The following is a 17,669-nucleotide window of genomic DNA, read 5'->3' as shown; positions in this document are numbered from 1 at the left end:
AATTTGACAAATGGGGTGGAAATGCCATCACTTTGAAAATGGGACATTTGGCTGTGGACTGTTGCGCCCCCTAAAGGGGGAATGTGGGCCATTCTTGGTTTGTGGGTACCTGTTGGTCTGTAGTATCAATGTACGAAATTAGAACATTTTTGACCCAAAAATGGGACTTTTGGGCATGGCCTGTAGCGCCCCTAAGGGCGAACGTGGGCCATTCTTTGCACAGTACTTCAGAGTGATGCCATCTTGAAGAATGTTAGGTTTGAAAACCATCAGTCAAAATTACATTTGATTTATTGACACATATATTTTGAGGCAATGTAGACATTTACATAAATACGCCCCTTTCAGCAATTTTGTGTTGTATTCATTTTTGCTAACAAATTGACATCAATTCTACACATGGGTACCAAATTTCAAGTCAATTGGAGCTATGGTTTAGGAGAAGATGATGTTTAGGTTTTCTTAAGATCTTAAGAGTAGGTTTTCCTAAATTTTCACTGTACAGGCAAATCTATCATGGTGGAAATTATGGGTCCTTGAGACTTTTTGTTCCCCATGAGAAATGAGGCATGTACACCAAGTTTCAGAAGAATTGGACAAATGGGGTGGAAATAACGTCATTTTAAAAATGGAACTTTTGGGCGTGGCCTGTATCGTCCCCTATGGGCCGTGAATGTGAGCCATTCTTTGCAAAGTACTTCAGAACTAGAAAAAAAGTTTGTCAAGACAAAATTTGATGTTGGCTTGAGAAGGCCGAACCTTGAACCAAGACTGGAACTCGATGATGACAATAAAACAAGATCACAGCAAAAATATGAAATTACTTGAAAATTATTTAAGCTCTACATGTCATTATACCACATACATAAGTAAATGAGAAGTTGTGAGAAACAGATCAATAATTAAGTAATTTTTTACTATAAATCTTTACTTTCACTTTCATAAGCGCTTTTCTCTCTTAAGAGTTATTTTTCTGTTTTTGGTGAGTTACATAAGCATATCACCCCCTACTGGACAGGGGGGACAATTTATAGTAAAAAAAATCTATATTGATCTGTTTCTCACCCACACCTATCATATCATTCTGAAGACATGGATTAACCCACTGGAGTGGTATGGATTACTTTTATGTTCCATTTATGTGATTTTTGTACCTTCTGAGTTCTGATCACCATTCAAGTGCATTGAAAGGACCAACAGGGCTGAGATATTCTTCTAAAAAGCTTAATTTGTGTTCAGCAGAACAAAGAACGTAATACACATCTGGGATGGAATGAGGGTGAGTAAATGATGAGAGAAATTTATTTTTGGGGTAAACTAATTTTATTTGAAAGACTATCTAGGCACATAATAACTCTGTTTAGCTGTTACTGTTTATATCTCTTTCAAGATGTACAGGCTCACACTTTAAATGGTCAGTGCTTTGTATTTTAGATCATTAAAATAACAACAGATTAAGTGAAACAATGGAGGTTGAGTGATAGTTTTTACATTTTACATGCCATTCAAAACCGTGGCATTTTACAACGTAAGAGTGAAAATTAAAATCTGTACTTTTCATTTACTTGGAATGTCAATGTTCAGGACGAAGGCTAAATTGTTACTGTCTCTTTAAGAGGGTTTTATCGCATGATACGACATTCAAGGCACAGTCTGTGCAGTTTGTTTCATTGAGTTTAATCTTTTGAGAACTGTGAAGTCTCATTATTTTCGTACTGTGTCGTGCTGTTGCATCTGTATTCCTTTTTTTTAGATTAATTGATTGAGATTGTGAGACTGCAGTCAGTATTAAACTTGTGATGATGTTGAACCTGAAGCACATTCAGCTATTTGTAGTTTATCTTTTCTCGATGGATCTTCCGTGATCCTTCATTAGTTTCATCTCTCACACCCTCATTTTTTTGGGTGTGAAGTGATAAAATACAGACTGCGTGAATGGTATAATATCGCTTGAATATTCAAAATGGCAAGCATTAAAACACATACAACAGACAAATCTTTGTGAAGACGCAAGCAAAAATGATCTCGCCTCACGAATTGCGTGTTGTCAGAGACAACCCTGATACAACATCATTCTCGGAATTATTGATAATTTAGGATCGATCCGCCCATCCCTACTTTCTTTAGACATATGTTTCATGTTTGTGTGATAGTATTTGCAGTTTCACTTGATATTTTTTGACGTGTTTCAGAAAGATGCTCGCGAAGACAGAGACGGCGCACCCTGTTTATTTGCTTTATTTTACAAAAGCACAAGGTTTTGTTGTTATTGTATGTGTACACAAATAAAAGTAGACCTTTTATAGTTTGTAATGTCTTACATGTATCTGTATGGGCAAAAATGACGCAGTATTTTAATTAAGTTTTTTCGCTGTTTTGAGGGAAATATCCAGCAGGACATCTCACCGGCGCGTGGATCGACCCCTGGAACAATGCCAGAATTCAATATAATGATACCTGATTTCTTTCTCAGCTGTTTATGTTCAATTGAGACATAACAGACTCCCCAATATATCATGTATTTTGACACTTTGTTGTATGCATTTGTCCGATCAAATGAAAGAAGCGTAAGAGATCTCTCATCGGGGTGCATGCGTTAGACGCGACGTGGCTCACTGTGTCACACAAACTGCTCGCAAACATTTATTTGATTTGTTTTGCCCTTTGTTGAGTTGAATAGTGTAACATCGCTTGAATGTTCAAACTGGCAAGCATTAAAACACACAATTGACAGATCTTCGTGCATACGCAAGCGAAATTCATCTGGCTTCTAAGGTTGGAGCTCCACCCACTAGTAGACAGAATTGTTCCATTAGAGAGATTGCTCCAGTAGAGGTGCATTTGGTAGACAGAGTTACTCCAGTAGTGGGAGCCTCTTTGCTCAGCCAATGTAAGTGAATGGGATTTTACTTGTAGACCGTATTAATCCAGTAGAGGGGGCATTTTTGCTCAACCATTGTAAATCGATGGGATTTTTTACATTTATATTGTTATACATATTGTAGCGTTAAAGCTCTTGGAGGTAAGGGTGTTGAAATTTTAGCCTCAGAAAAATACAAATAGTATTAATAATAATAATAATAATAATAATAATAATAATAGGTTTACGTAACATAACAATATATTGGCTTTGTCAAGCCAATACAGTTGGCCAACATACAATTCTACACATGTGTACCAAATTTTAAGTCAATTGGAGCTACGGTTCAGGAGAAGAGTTAGTTTTTCCCAAATTTTCACTGAACAGGAAAATCCATCATGGTGGAAGTTATGGGTGCTTGGGGCTTTTTTGTTCCCCATGAGAAATGAGGCATGTACACCAAGTTTCACAAGAATTGGACAAATGGGGTGGAAATACCATTACTTTGAAAATATTTGTTTTGGGCGTGGCCTGTAACGGCCTACCGGAGGAATCTAATAATAATAATAATAATAATAAAACTGTCAATAACAATAGATTTTCTCCTAGTTTGTATTCTCAAATGTAATCACTTTGAAAATAAATGTTTTGGGCATTGCCTGTAGTGCCCCCTATGTTCGAATGTGGGCCATTCTTGGTGTCGGGGTACCCGATGCCCTGAGGTATCATTGTGCCAAATGAGAAATGTTTTGACTAGAAAATGATAATTTTTGGCTTGGCCTTTAGTGCCCCCTTAAGGGCGAATGTGGGCAATTCTTTGCACAGTACTTCAGATCGGTGTCATCTTGACATTTGATTTATTGACACAAATATATTGAGGCAATGTTGACATTTACATAAATACACCCCTTTCAGACATTTTGTACTGTATTAATTTTTGCCAAGTAACAAATTGAAAGACATCAATTCTACACATGAGTACCAAATTTCAAGACAATTGAATGTATGTTTCAAGTGAAGAGGATTTTTGTAGGTTTGCCCAAATCTTCAGTGTACAGGAAAATCCATCATGCTAGACCTTATGGATCCTTGAGGCTTTTTTGTTCCCAATGAGAAATGAGGCATGTACACCAAGTTTCAGAAGAACTGGACAAATGGAGTGGAAATGACATGTGGGCATGTCCTATACACTAGAAAGTCTTCTTGGTGTAGGGTTTCCCATTGGCCCAGGGTATCAATGTACAAATGTAGAAATTTTTGGGACATTTGGGCATGGCATGTAGCGCCCCCTAAGGGCGAATGTGGGCCATTCATTGCATGGTACTTCAGAGTGATGTCATCTTGAAGCAAAAAATTTCATCTGTGGAGCATTCTTGGTGTGGGGTACCGTTGCCCTTTAGTATCAATGTGCCAAATTAAAAAAAAATTTGACTAGTGAATTTTTGGATATTGGGGTGTAAGGAGAATAATAATAATAATAATATTTATGTACACATTTAAATTCCACCAGTTTAAAAAACAAGATATATTTGAAAATTATAATTTGTCATATTGTCATGTTCTGTATATTGCATATATCTACAGTAAATAATTGACGTTTTTATATCAGTAAAAACATTTATGAACACTTTCAGCATACAAGTGTTCAGCATATATTACCATTTTCAGATCTGTTGCCTACAAGAGCACGGGGCAGAAACTAACACATGGTTAGTTGTCTCACACATGGTTTAAACATTTCCACACACACTGGTTAGAAGAAACTTCATCTGTTTACTCATTGCCATATCAACACTGCAGGTAAAAAAATAAAATAGGGATTTTTCAACGTCTGTTAAAAGTGACACTTCCTTCCACCAGTTGGTGGCGCTACACTTTAGGAAGAGCTCCCACCCCTGATTGTTTGTAAAGCTGCATATCACAGCAACTACAGCCCGAGTAAAAACAGCATGAAAAAGTCAATTTCTCACAACATCATATTGGAGGTTGACCGCACAGCCTGACGCATGCTACCTAGGTCAATACCCAAATGGATGGCTAGGCTTAAATGGGAGAGGTTTTGGTGCCTGTGAATCGATGTCAGAGTACAGAGATAAGAAACAGAATCAAGGAAGCGTTTATGCTTTCTAACTGACTTGGGACCAGTGTGAGAATGGCCAGCCATACCCCAAAAAATAAGAGTAACAGTGTTAGTGTTTCTGTGAGAATCAGTCATATGAGAAATAGAAACAAACAATACATACACATTCATACATAACCAGTTTAGGGCTGCACGATTTTAGCCAAAATCATAATTGTCGATTATTGCACTTGATATTGTAATCGTGATTATTTATGTTGATTAAAATATTAAATTACCGTGATGTCACAAAGTAAGCAACCCTGTGGATCTTCGGAATAGCAGATTTCAATGGTGGATATGAACTGTGCTCCAGTTTCTTTTAAGCATTATATTGTATTGTATTTTATATTGTAATAATGTTTGTTAAAATAAGGCAAATATATATATATATATTTTTAATGGATATCTATGATATGGAATAAATTAAATTATTGCTAAATTACTGCTTAAATTATTAGTTCACGTACAGTAAATAATATGGCATATTCAATATTCAAACTTATAACAGCCAATTTAAATCGACCAAGTTACTCTGTTCAGTAAGACCTCTGGTGGCGAGAATGGTGCCCATTGATCCCGTTAGATCTTCAATGGTGATCTTGTTTATGTAAGATCATCGTTAGATCATTTTTGCTATCGGAGTTTGTGCGATTTGTGAAAATTTTCAATCTGCCAATACCAGCTGCGTATTAGAGCAGGCATGATTACAATGACGGTGATTCCTGACATATGCTATTCCGAGTGGTGGTGGCGTAGTGGGCTAAAGCACTGAACTAGTAAGCAGAAGGTTGGTGGTTCGATCCCCACAGCCACCACCATTGTGTCCTTGAACAAGGCACTTAACTCCAGGTTGCTCTGGGGGAACTGTCCCTGTAATAAGTGTAAGTCGCTTTGGATAAAAACATCTGCCAAAATGCAAAAATGCAAAATGTAAAATGTACTTTATTGTTATTTTGTACAAATCAAATTCATATTGGCCTACTTAATAACATGACAAAACAAAACTGTTCGAACAACGCAACAAACTCTCCCATCACAATGACTGCTGTCACTCACTGCAGGTTTACACTGTTAGAGATCTGCTTTTTGACGCGAGCTCAGTGATGCTCCGCATACTGTTCTGAACTCTCACGAATGCTCTCATTAAAAACAAAGTCTAATCAGCATAATAAATCAATTATTTACACCGAGTCTGTGCCTTGATTAGAACGGGAGTGTTTTAGTTTTGTTGTGTTGATCATTTTCTGTGTATTTAACATCTACATTCAATGCAATGAATCCAAAATAAATACAAAGTGCTTTTCGACTCTTGTTCTACAGCTTATTTTCGAGTGTCAGGTGATGTTTCTTCAGTATTAATTTTCGTGTGCCACCACGAACATCTGGGCATTCAGAAGGTTTAAAAAAAAAAAAAGCTTAAAATATTCTGCACAGCGTCAAATAAAAGGACTGAACGTCTGCTCTCTGCCTTCAGGTAGATTTATCACAAACGACAACATTGGCAAAAATAAGTTATTGATATTTAGTTACATAGTATTGCTAACTAATGTTTATTTAGCAAGTTTCACAGAAATGTGCTTAATATAGAAGCTAGCTGCCTTTCTGATGAACGCAGACGGTCATGTCATTTTTTCCAGAAATAACTAGCATTACTCATACAAATAAATGCTTCGTAACACAAACGATTTTCAACAGACAATATTGAAAAAACATCTTAAATAATGTATCTTACCTCGAAAGATCGCCTCAGTTTTCAATTTGAAGCAGTAAATCCAACACTGGAGTAAATCTCCCGGGATATCCCCTCTGTCTCTGCCCAGGCAAATGAAGGATGACGATGATAATGATACATTTATTATTCACGTCCAGTAACCCCTTAACCAATAATATGTGCCTTTAGCTTATATTTTCATGATTATCTGGCAGTTTTCAGAAATAAAATCGGTGATTAGATGGCGAAGAAACTGAGACAGGAACCATTGGAATAATTGTTCCCAAATTTGAACACTCTGAAAGGTTCCGATCCATCCATATAAACTATATGTTTTATTTCACAAAGATTGCATCTGCACCTGAGTTGATGTATATATATTGAGTGGAGACTCATTTGTTTGCATTTTTCGATGGGATTCGACTGGAAAAGAGCTCAAACTTAAACACATCTTTAGTTTATTTTTTGAAGATCTCATGCAAGGTTGCCAGATTGATTAAATTGAGTATGACAAAAGGCGAAATACTTCCCATTTGAACAAGTATAAATGTCTGCTTGGGGTGTTATCTGGCAACCCTGAGAGAGAGAGCCCAGTGTTTGGAATTCATTCAACAATGGAGCTTGGATGCCCTCTATTTGACATTTCTTGTAATTGCCAGTCAGAGAATTACAGACAGTGGATTAGAAATGGGTTCTCTTGTATTTTTACATTTCAGTTGATATTTTTACTATATTTTATTTATATAAAATGCTAGCACTTCAGGCTTGAACCCCTAATAATAATACTAAAAATACTAACAAAATCAATAGGTTTCAAGGCCGTCAGGCTTGAACAGCTAAAAATAAAAAAAAATAAAATAGGTTTAGCCCTTCGGGCTTGAACCCCTGACAATAAAAATCCTAACTAATACAATAGGTTTTAAGGCCTTCGGGCTTGAACAGCTAATAATAATAAAAATAAAAATCCTAACAAATATAGTAGGTTTCTAGCCCTTAGGATTTGTATTATTATTATTATTATTATTATTATTATTATTATTATTATTATTAGGGGTTCAAGCCCGAACCAAAAACAATAGGTTTCTAACCCTTTGGGCTTGAACCCTTATTAATAAAAATTCTAACAAAATCAATAGGTTTCTAGCCCTTTGGGCTTGACCCCCTAATAATAAACATCCTAACAAAAACAATATGTTTCTAGCCCTTCAGTCTTGAACCCATATTAATAATAAAAATCCTAACTAAAACAATAGGTTTCTAGCCCTTCGGGCTTGAACAGCTAATAATAATAAAAATCATAACAACCACAATAGGTTTCTACCCCTTCATGCTTGAACCCCTAATAATAAAAATCCTAACAAAGACAATAGGTTTCTAGCCCTTCGGGCTTGAACCCCTAATAATAAAAATCCTAACAAAAACAATAGGTTTCTAGACCTTTAGGCTTGAACCGCTAATAATAAAGTTCTCAACAAAAAAAAAAATAGGTTTCTAGACCTTCGGTCTTGAACCCCTAATAATAATAATAAAAATCCTAAAAAAAAACAATAGGTTTCTAGACCTTCGGTCTTGAAACCCTAATAATAAAAATCATAACAACTACGATAGGTTTCTAGCCATTCATGCTTGAACCCAAAATAATAAAAATCCCCAAAAAAAACAATAGGTTTCTAGACCTTTGGGCTTGAACTGCTAATAATACATTTCTTAACAAAAACAATAGGTTTCTAGACCTTCGGTCCTGAAACCCTAATAAAAATAATAATAAACCTAACAAAAACAATAGGTTTCTAGCCCTTCATGCTTTAACCCCTAATAATAAAAATCCTAACAAAAACAATAGGTTTCTAGCCCTTCGTGCTTTAACCCCTAATAATAAAAATCCTAACAAAAACAATAGGTTTCTAGCCCTTCGTGCTTTAACCCCTAATAATAAAAATCCTAACAAAGACAATAGGTTTCTAGCCCTTCGGGCTTGAACCCCTAATAATAAAAATCCTAACAAAAACAATAGGTTTCTAGACCTTTGGGCTTGAACCGCTAATAATAAAGTTCTCAACAAAAAAAAAATAGGTTTCTAGACCTTCGGTCTTGAACCCCTAATAATAATAATAAAAATCCTAAAAAAAACAATAGGTTTCTAGACCTTCGGTCTTGAAACCCTAATAATAAAATCATAACAACTACGATAGGTTTCTAGCCATTCGTGCTTGAACCCCTAATAATAAAAATCCCCCAAAAAACAATAGGTTTCTAGACCTTTGGGCTTGAACTGCTAATAATACATTTCTTAACAAAAACAATAGGTTTCTAGACCTTCAGTCCTGAAACCCAAATAAAAATAATAATAATCCTAACAAAAACAATAGGTTTCTAGCCCTTCATGCTTTAACCCCTAATAATAAAAATCCTAACAAAAACAATAGGTTTCTAGCCCTTCGTGCTTTAACCCCTAATAATAAAAATCCTAACAAAAACAATAGGTTTCTAGCGCTTCGTGCTTTAACCCCTAATAATAAAAATCCTAACAAAAACAATAGGTTTCTAGCCCTTCGGGCTTGAACCCCTAATAATAAAAATCCTAACAAAAACAATAGGTTTCTAGACCTTTGGGCTTGAACCGCTAATAATAAAGTTCTCAACAAAAAAAAAAATAGGTTTCTAGACCTTCGGTCTTGAACCCCTAATAATAATAATAAAAATCCTAAAAAAAACAATAGGTTTCTAGACCTTCGGTCTTGAAACCCTAATAATAAAAATCATAACAACTACTGATAGGTTTCTAGCCATTCGTGCTTGAACCCCTAATAATAAAAATCCCCCAAAAAACAATAGGTTTCTAGACCTTTGGGCTTGAACTGCTAATAATACATTTCTTAACAAAAACAATAGGTTTCTAGACCTTCGGTCCTGAAACCCTAATAAAAATAATAATAATCCTAACAAAAACAATAGGTTTCTAGCCCTTCATGCTTTAACCCCTAATAATAAAAATCCTAACAAAAACAATAGGTTTCTAGCCCTTCGTGCTTTAACCCCTAATAATAAAAATCCTAACAAAAACAATAGGTTTCTAGCCCTTCGTGCTTTAACCCCTAATAATACAAATCCTAACAAAAACAATAGGTTTCTAGACCTTCGGGCTTGAACACCCAAAAATAAAAAAATAAAAATAGGTTTAGCCCTCCGGGCTTGAACCCCTAATAATAAAAATCGTAACAAAAACAATAGGTTTAGCCCTTCGGGCTTGAACCCCTAATAATAAAAATCATAACAAAGTCAATAGTTTTCTAGTCCTTTGGGCTTGAACAGCTAATAATAATAATACAAATCCTAATAAAAACAATAGGTTTCTAGCCCTTCAGCCTTGAACCCCTAATAATAATAAAAATCCTAAACAAAAACAATAGGTTTAGCCCTTCAGGCTTGAACAGCTAATAATAATAATAATAATAATAATAAAAATTGAACTCCTAAAAATCTTAATTACAATTGGGTTTCAGCACCAAGCGCTTGAACCACTAATAATAAACAGAAGAAAGTCAGTACGAATACAATAAGGTTCCTGCACCTTTGGTGCATGGACCCCTAATAATCAGTATGAATACACTAGGGTTCCTGCTCCTTCTGTGCTTGGACCCCTAATAATAAACAGAAAAACAGTACGAATACAATAGGGTTCCTGCACCTTTAGTGCTTGGACTCCTAAAAATAATAAAAAAAAATCAGAACAAATACAATAGTGTTCCTGTGCCTTCGGTGTTGAACCCCTAAGAATAATTGTGAAAAACATAAAAAAAAACAGTTCTCGGGTCCTAATAATAATAGAAATCTTTAGATGAACAATAGGGCCTCGCACTTTCAGTGCTTGAGCTATAATAATAACTGTGTAAAAACATTACAAAAATAATATGGATTTAGCAGCTCCAGTGCTCGGGCCCAAATAATAATCCTTAGAAGAACAATAGGGCCTGACACTTTCAGTGCTTGTGCCCTACAAATCTTTAGAAGGACAATAGGGTCTCACACTTTCAGTGCTTGGGCCCTAATCATTGTGAAAAAGCATTCCAAAAACAATAGGCCTCTCGGCCTGCACCTCCAGTGCTCGGACCCTAAGAATAATAATAATAGTTTTAAATAACAGTAAGTTTTAAGTAGTAAACAGAATCACTGTTTAAATGTTACAATTGCACCAGTCCAAGGCTCTTTGACATACATTTTTCCATCATACAATACATACAATGTCTTGTCACCCACCCAAGCCTTTTGATTTCCAAACAATTTTTATGTCTGACTTGTCAGGACCAAGTTGTTTGATGGCCAATTTGTCTGAATTTGCAATAGAAATGCTATTGCACACATATTTAGCGATAGTGCTCACCATGTTCACAATCGGTCACATAGCTGCAGTGTTCTAATATTGAAGTTACCTTTGGTTTGGCTCTACCTTTATGGGCAGATTAATTTCTACCCCAGTGCGTCTAAATAGGCCCTTTCCCACTGCAGGGTCTAAAGACCATTTTACACACCTGAGGAACTATACTTCCTCATAGCTGTTTTAAGGAAAATTTAGATCCCACTCCGGGGAAGGTACTTTTGGGTGTGTAGAGGGACCGTGGGAGATTCTGCAACCTGTGATTGGTCAAAAACCTATGACGCACAAAGCATCGAGTCCACAGCTACCATTTGACAACAAACTTGTAGCTTGTAGCAGAAAATAAAATAATTTCGGGATTACTACATTAAATTTTTCCTGGTATGACATATACAGGTGAAACTCTAAAAAATTTGAATATCGTGCAAAAGTTCATTAATTTCAGTAATTCAACTTAAAAGGTGAAACTAATATATTATATAGACTCATTACAAGCAAAGTAAGATATTTCAAGCCTTTATTTGATATAATTTTGATGATTATGGCTTACAGCTTATGAAAACCCCAAATTCAGAATCTCAGAAAATTAGAATATTACATGAAATCAATAAAAAAAGGATTTTAAATACAGAAATGTCGGCTCTCTGAAAAGTATAATCATGCTTATGTACTCAGTACTTGGTTTGGGCCCCTTTTGCATTAATTACTGCCTCAATGCGGCGTGGCATGGATGCTATCAGCCTGTGGCACTGCTGAGGTGTTATGGAAGACCAAGATGCTTCAATAGCGGCCTTCAGCTCTTCTGCATTGTTTGGTCTCATGTCTCTCATCTTTCTCTTAGCAATGCCCCATAGATTCTCTATGGGGTTCAGGTCAGGCGAGTTTGCTGGCCAATCAAGCATAGTAATACCATGGTCATTGAACCAGGTTTTGGTACTTTTGGCAGTGTGGGCAGGTGCCAAGTCCTGCTGGAAAATGAAGTCAGCATCTCCATAAAGCTTGTCTGCTGAAGGAAGCATGAAGTGCTCTAAAATGTCCCGGTAGACGGCTGCGGTGACTCTGGACTTATTAAAGCACAGTGGACCAACACCAGCCGATGACATGGCTCCCCAAACCAACACAGACTGTGGAAACTTCACACTGGACTTCAAGCATCTTGGATTGTGTGCCTCTCCATTCTTCCTCCAGACTCTGGGACCTTGGTTTCCAAATGAGATGCAAAATTTGCTCTCATCAGAAAAGAGGACTTTGGACCACTGAGCAACAGACCAGTTCTTTTTTTCTTTAGCCCAGGTAAGACGCTTCTGACGTTGTTTGTTGTTCAGGAGCGGCTTGACAAGAGGAATACGACATTTGAAGCCTCAGTCCACTCCTTGTGAAGCTCCCCCACACATTTGAATGGCCTTTTCCTGACAATCCTCTCCAGGCTACGGTCATCCCTGCTGCTTGTGCACCTTTTTCTTCCACACTTTTCCCTTCCACTTAACTTTCTATTAATGTGCTTTGATACAGCACTTTGAGAACATCCAACTTCTTTTGCAATTACCTTTTGAGGCTTTCCCTCCTTGTGGAGGGTGTATATGATGGTTTTCTGCACAACTATCAGGCCAGCAGTCTTCCCCATGATTGTGAATTCAACTGAACCAGACTGAGAGACCATTTGAAGGCTCAGGAACCCTTTGCAGGTGTTTAGCTGATTAGAGTGTGACACTTTGAGCCTACAATACTGAACCTTTTCACAATATTCTAATTTTCTGAGATTCTGAATTTGGGGTTTTCATAAGCTGTAAGCCATAATCATCAAAATTATATCAAATAAAGGCTTGAAATATCTTACTTTGCTTGTAATGAGTCTATATAATATATTAGTTTCATCTTTTAAGTTGAATTACTGAAATTAATGAACTTTTGCACGATATTCTAATTTTTCCGAGTTTCACCTGTAAGATGTTTGTCGAGAGAGGGTAATTCTATTATAAACTAAACCGTTATGAAATCTAGTTTACATCATGGAAGCATTGCGTGCCGGTTACTGCATGTCAAGTCAATGAATGACTATTTCAGAACAGTAGTTAATGCTGAGTCATAAAAGCCTTTATTGTAAAAGATTGTGTAGATAAATAGATTTATGGTGCATTTTCAACATGTTTTCTGTGGAGTTCAGCATGCGCTTCATTGTAGGCTGACTGTCTACTCTCTCCTCTCACTCCGGTGGCAGCACGGATAACGCACCCCGTAAAATGTATCCTGAACACAGGCTGCATCAGAAAACTGGTAACTGCTGCAGAGGCTGTATAAGGAGGTATGATGAAGTAAGGTGCTCTTCAAACTGTTCTGAAACCAGTTAAAGGAGTTACAGTACATTCTTCCAAAAACACTTTTGTTTAAACCATGAAATGAACAGGCAGAAAAGCAGCTGCTCCCATTTTCAGATGCAGCCACAGTTTGTGCAAGACAACCCTAACAAATGTGTAGATCTGATCCTAGTGTCCTCTTTCTGTGCTGTTGATTTTGTTGTTGGCCACTCCATTGGGCATTATCAATCATGGCATCCTACTTATCCCCGTTCCTGAATTGGCTACATCACTCTACTCTACTCTCTCCAAAAATAGCTGGTGTGTGGTGAAAATACTGGCACACTATGGCTGCCATCGCATCATCCAGGTGGATGCTGCACACTGGTGGTCGGTGAGGAGATTCCCCCTATAATATGTAAAGTGCTTTGAGTGCCTAGAAAATTGCTATATAAATGTAAGGAATTATTATTATTATTAAAACAACAACAACAAAAGCTTAGGATGGCAGAAAATATGGCATCTTTAAAAGTTTATATTAAGTTTTTACATGACCTTTGTGCTTGCAAAAGGTTGACTGCTGACTGTTCAGATCTTTTACGCCCACCATTACGCCCTTGAGCAAACCCTTAATTTTGTTCTAATGGAATGATCCCTGCTGAAAGCTGTCCTTTAATTAAACATGTCTGTAAATTACCTAGCTAATCAATTAATGCTCTTCATTTGAATATCAATGAGGATTCACAGAAGAAATCACAGACATGCAGTCTACATGACAACACTACTATAATTATTAAGACACTAACTGTTACTGGTTATGTAACGCCCTCACCACCTGATGAGGGGAGAATTTGATGTGAAATAAAACAAGACACGGAGCTGCTGCTTCACCAGTGTATTATTTGAGCAGCGTGCCCCCTCCCCAGTGAGGTGAACACTCTTAAGGCAAAAGCAATCAATGATTGACTGATCATTCAAGGCGGAGAATAGACAAATGTATTAGAATTTATAGACACTGTTTCTTAAAGAACTATTTAAATTTGAGTGCATTCCCTTTTTTTTATATTTCAATTACACATATTTGTTTAATATGATTTATAGTTTTCACATTCAGATTGGGAGGCAGGCTCTTAAGAAAGACATTAAGAGCATAATTCTGCAGAGGTTACTAGACCTTAACGTTCTCTTTTTCCCTCTGGTTTCATTATTAGTATGTTCTTTGCATAAAATGTAAACACCCTATTCAGTTACCTTTGACTTTTGTTACAGTGGTACAACTCAGATTAAATTACCTTTTTATACCGTTTACTTGCCTGGTTGCTTTTTGTCATTTGCCAACCCAACACACACCTTAAATCCATTTACATAAAATGTCACCCCCTCATATCCTTAGACTACCCTAGGGGTCGTAACATTTATGGGGTTGTCTAAGGGTATGAGGGGGTAACATTTTATGTAAATGGTTATTTACATAAAATGGTTATTTGTACTGTGATAACTTGGATTGCTTTTGTAAGTCAATACTTTTGAGATCAGTCAATAAATGCTTCTGGTATTGACTTATATGCTGCCCACATCTTTATATTGTTGCTGGACATATCTTTTTAAAAATGTGTCCCGTTTAGCTAATTTACATCACACAACATTGGATTAATGTAAGTAATGAATAAGTGGAATAATTAATTGTGGAGCCATGTAATTTTGGCTTATGAAGGCTCCTGGATGCTAATTTCTTACATGGCTTTCCACCTGTAACTTACGTAGCTAGAGGGGAAATCTGTACCATTGAATAGGTCACCTTAATCATTATCAGAAAAATTGCCCCCCGAGAATTTTTTCAGGAGCCGCCACTGGACAGGGATAATAATAATTGAGCGTTTGAAGCAGCATGGGATTTCACAATGCTCCAGTGATCTATTGAAGATCTGTGTGAAGATGGGGGCCAGTTGGTTAGCATAGGAATGAAGGCCGCTGGTGAGTCGCCATCTGGGCCTGAAACCTTCCTTGACCTTTGCTTCCGAAAGACATGGCACACATCGTCTTCACAGATCTTAAGTGCAGGTTGTGTAGCAGGAGGGGGGTTGCAGGTGGTGTTAATGTTTGTGTGAAGTGAAGGTCCGAGTGCATGTGGGGTGTGAAATTGGGCCTTTTGAATCTGTAGAACACCACATTCAGGTCGTCAGCCAGTCGTTGGTCCACCAGTGTTGGGGGTAGGAGTCCTGTAATTAGTAAGTTGTTTCAGGCCACTCCACACTGATGCAGGGTCGTTAGCTGAAAACTTGTTTTTCAGCTTCTCAGAGTAAATTCTTTTAGCCACTCTGATTTCCGTTTGTCGAGGGGCCTGTATTCTACATTCAACTTGAACAGAAGTATGTTTTGGCACATTGACTCTTTCTTTTGTGGTTTTGACTACAAACTCACAATGTGCTTCTGCATGACTCGCTCAATGAATGCTTGAACCTTGTTTCCTTCAAAATTAGAATTGGCTGTCACCACTAATCCACTGATATTAGGCTGGGTCAACATGCTCCTGTTTGCTATCTGTTCAATCACATTGTGCCCGATGATGGGATGATACAAATGCCTTCCTCTCATCACCAGCACAGGTATGGTGAGTTCCATGTCATTCTGCTTGTTAGGCACTAGTCCAAAGGTGACTTCTATACATACCATGTATGGTATATCCTGACAATTTGCAGCTGAGACGGAGTTCTTCAGGTGCATCGATTGCCTCTGAAACATATCTTATTCTCACATTCGGCAAGTGCTCATTTTTCCACATCTCACCAACAATGCACACTTGAGAGCCTGTGTCCCAAAATACATCTACTAGTAAACCCTGAAGGTAGCATTGCACAAAGCACTATTTTCCTACGAGCGCAGCACAAGTGGGTTTGTTTGAATTTAGCATCTTTGTAGTCGAGACAGGGTTCACGTTTATCTTTGAATATGGCCTACACTGTTTCCTATGATCTTTCCAATTATCTTCTTGGCATGCTTTTGGACAATACAACATCTGCTTACAAGTCGCACAATGTCTTAATAGTAGATCATAACAGATTATGCCACAATATGCACAGCTTTGAAGGGACTCTTCCATAGCACTGGTCACTGCCTGTCCCATGGTCATGACCCAGCCTCGTTTAAAGGACCATACCAATGTGTCATGGGCATCCGTGCTCGACATCCAGCTGTCACTACCACCACACTTGTAACAGTGAGAACAGTAGACATATAATCCACTTTGTTGACATGCAAAGCATTTCCTTATACGAGATGCAGGAGTGTGATAGCGTTGTGATGGAAACCATTGTGGTCACGGAACTGATTCTCTCCTCTGGTTGTAAGGCTGCCAGTGGCATGGAGGTGGGTATTGAATCTGTGGCAGGGATGCACTGGTTACATCCCTCACTGGGAGATGACACTGAGTGTATATTACTTGAGGTTGTTTAATTGACTCTCTAATTTGAGAAACCTCTGGCACTGAGGTCTTTCAACAGAGCCATGACTGAACAAATCTCCCTCAGCTCATTTAAGATCTCAAGTTCAGTTTTCTCTGGGTTTTTCCTCGATGGTCACTTCGCTGGATTGGACTGGCTACACTTTTGCATGGCATGGTTGGACAACAGGTTTCTTTTTGGTTTGACACTCAGTTTCGTGTGCACATGCAAAGTTTACTTTATCGTAGAGCAGTTCGTCACTTACATCAGCTTGTGTCAGGTAAGGTCGCAGATCGCCTCTTATACTGTAATTTTGTAAGCCGGTCAGAATAGTGTGGAGGAACATACTCTGTACTAGTTTCAGCTTCCTGTGATGCGAACAGAATCTTTTGTCATAGATCTAAACAGCGAATAAGGTAAATGTGTGGGGTCTCTTTGCTACTTTGCACTTGTTAGTTGTTTATACAGCTCAGACACCTACTTTTCTTGGAAATGAGCTTGGACTATTCATCTTAACGTGGGCAAGGTAAGATTTGACACAAGACACGGAGCTGCTGCTTCACCATCGGAGTCTCTGTATAATTTTTTTAACATTAAAACTGGTTTACATTTTTTTTTTTTTTTTTTTTTTACATAAGTTTTACATGCATCAGCGTTAGTAGATTTGAATAAACAACATGTCATTTTAACTCAACCAATAAAAATTTTCTATTGTCATTTCACATGCTGGGATCTCATATCAAACTCGTATACTTAATACTAATCTGCTAGTAAACAATAAAATTTTGGTGAGTATTGGCAAAAATGACTTCTTGCAGGTTTAATTTCTGTGGAAAAAGTCCACCAGTTAACATACGTTTTGTAAAA

The sequence above is a fragment of the Xyrauchen texanus genome, chromosome 22 (genome assembly GCF_025860055.1).
Source record: "Xyrauchen texanus isolate HMW12.3.18 chromosome 22, RBS_HiC_50CHRs, whole genome shotgun sequence".
Classification (NCBI taxonomy): domain Eukaryota; kingdom Metazoa; phylum Chordata; class Actinopteri; order Cypriniformes; family Catostomidae; genus Xyrauchen; species Xyrauchen texanus.
This window is presented reverse-complemented; position numbering follows the sequence as displayed.